Source organism: Parasteatoda tepidariorum, chromosome 10 (assembly GCF_043381705.1).
Source record: "Parasteatoda tepidariorum isolate YZ-2023 chromosome 10, CAS_Ptep_4.0, whole genome shotgun sequence".
In the NCBI taxonomy this organism is placed as follows: Eukaryota; Metazoa; Arthropoda; class Arachnida; order Araneae; family Theridiidae; genus Parasteatoda; species Parasteatoda tepidariorum.
In genome coordinates this window covers 80,761,688-80,764,576 of record NC_092213.1, presented here as the reverse complement: position 1 = coordinate 80,764,576, position 2,889 = coordinate 80,761,688, and positions in this window count along the sequence as shown.

The window sequence follows — 2,889 nt, the reverse complement described above, 5'->3', positions numbered from 1 at the left end:
ATCAAACCAAAATATTTTACTAGTTAAATTTAGTAGGAATAACACGATCTGTGACGTAGGCTATAGTATACCCAATTTAGCTAAAGAGGCAATTAATACGGGTCAATTTTTCAACATCAAAGTTCCACACTCATTCATTAAACTTAAAGCTAAAACACAAATTAAAAAGGACTGGCAACACTACTGGCATCATCACAAACCGAAATCAGGAACATTAATCCGAGAAATTTCACCAGATGTCTCATTTAAACCTTTGGAATGTAATAGGCAGCTAATCCTCTTCTTTACAGAGCATGGCCCTTTTAAAGCATATCTAAAGCGATTCTGCCTGGCAACTGACAATACATGTGCCTGCCTGTGGAGGAGTAGGAACAGTGTGGCATTATGCAATAGAATGTCCGCTTACCCCATCCTACCACTTTAAAAACCAAAGCTAGAATTCCTCATAGCCTGGAAGAGATCCATCCATAAGAATCCAAAGTTGAAACAGAAGGCAACAAACCTCATTAATTTTCTAGAAGAATACGAGGAAATCCTGAAATAATTTTCACGAAAAAATGACAAAATTATGCAATGTTGAGCAACAACCACAACTAAACTTGGCCAATTAGCTTTGGATACTTCTTAATCAAATGCCCTAACAAATAGAATAAACGTTTCTTTTTTTTCTTCTCTTTTTTTCATATTTCTTTTTATTTTCTTCTCTTTTTTTTGTTTCTATTTGCTATTTTTTCCTCTCTTTTTCTATGTGTCTCGTCTTCCAACCTTAACCATTAACCGATAAATGCCCTTTTAGGGGCATAGGCGCGGGGTTAAATGTTGGTGTGTGTGTGGTCTGGGAAACACATCTGGATGATCCGAATACATACCATCGCAATTTTGATTCTCTGCAGATAAGATCCTGCTTTTTAACCATAAATGTGAGTCTTAATGAATACAAAGCAGATTACGTTTATTAACTGTAATAAAATTTGATAAAAATCTCATAAAAAGGGGGTGTGATTCTTGGCTTGATAGCGGGAAGAAAAAAAATAAGAGTTGGAAGATGATCGTTAGAAGCACATTGAAGTTTCCCCATTCAATTTAACTTGATTTGATGTCCATTACGCTTATTTTCTTGTACTATGATGTGTCGGTTTTCGATTACATTTTTATTATTTTACTCGCTTTGTAATGTGTGTACTTTTTACTTTCATTTTTGAAAAGGATTTTAAGGGTGGCTTTTGCGGAACACCCTGCAGAGAAAGTTAATGATCATCCTAATACTTTTTTTTTTATATAACCGCAATATTGAATAGCCGACCCAATTTTTGGGTTTACTTCCACTAATGTTCAACTCAGTAGCCTTGATTTTTGAACCCAATACAGAAGACAAGGGAGCTCCTGGATCAATCATTGAGAGAAATTAGCCCTCGTGGAGGTCTTTTTGAGGGAATTAACCCGCATTTGCGTTACATGGAAAGGAAGACCACGAGAACCTCTCACGGTTAGCCGGACGGCAAATGGATTCTAATCCATGATCCGTCCACCACTGAGGATATTTCAAGTCAGCACTGTGGTCGGGGCAAGCCGGATGCGGAATTCGTATCGACTAGCCATCACCGGGATTGAACCCCGGATCAGCTCATTGGAAGGCGAACGCTCTATCCCCTGAGCCATCGTGGCCTGTCCTTATACTTTTAACCTGACCTTATGCAAATAAACTCTTCAATATAATACGTGGTCCAGTTTGAATATTAATTGTGAATATTAAGAGGATAGGACCATGTTGTAATACAGTTTATTGANCATAGTAGTGTGGGACTGCAACCAATGATCCGTCCACCACTGAGGATATTTCACGTCAGCACTGTGGTCGGTGCAAGCCGGATGCGGAATTCGTATCGACTAGCCATCACCGGGATTGAACCCCGGCTCAGCTCATTGGAAGGCGAACGCTCTATCCCCTGAGCCATCGCGGCCTGTCCTTATACTTTTAACCTGACCTTATGCAAATAAACTCTTCAATATAATACGTGGTCCAGTTTGAATATTATTTGTGAATATTAAGAGGATAGGACCATGTTGTAATACAGTATATTGACTTCGAATTTCTTCATTTTAACGCTATTCAACCCACTATTATGTATATACATACACAGTAATCTATAGGGTAACATTGTGGGCCTCCTATTAGGCCTACAATTATTTCCTCCGGTAAGGTGCACTAGTACCCGGTAATATAATACGTGGGGAGTAATAATATAATACGCATAAGGGGAGATATAGGCACATGCTGTAATACGGAATAAAGTAATAAATGTAGATAAAGTTCTTTTAAAATTAGAAATGATAAGATACTGTTGAAACTACTTGTACTTAAATAAAGACTTGGAGTAACATTTTCCCTTCTGTTTATAATATATTTTGTTGTTGTTTTGTTTAAAGAACGATATTCATGATGTTTAGTTTTAAAATGACTGATGTTCCAAGCGTATCTTTCCCCATTGAAAGATTACTCGTGTAAAAAAGAAACAAATAATTTACGTTCACAATTATTTGTTTCCTAAAAAATTACTTCTGGAAACAAAAATTGACTGCTGCCGTTTTTCATTTAAGAATGTTTCCAGGAATGTCCACTTCTGTTTAGGTTGCCACATGTTTTTTTGTTCTTCTTTTAAACATTGTGAATCGAAGTGAAACATAGAAAGTCGTCTGCCGCTTCAGGAGATGGGAATAAAAATAAATGGTTAACCGTCAACGTATCTTTACGTCAAAGTCCGCTACTCTGAGAAACTTTCAAAATCATTCTCTCGCTTGGACCATTTTTTCTTTCTTTCTTCCTTCAAAGTTTTTATTCTTTTATAAAAAAAATGAAAGATAAATAGTTTAGAAAGCTTTGTTTCTATC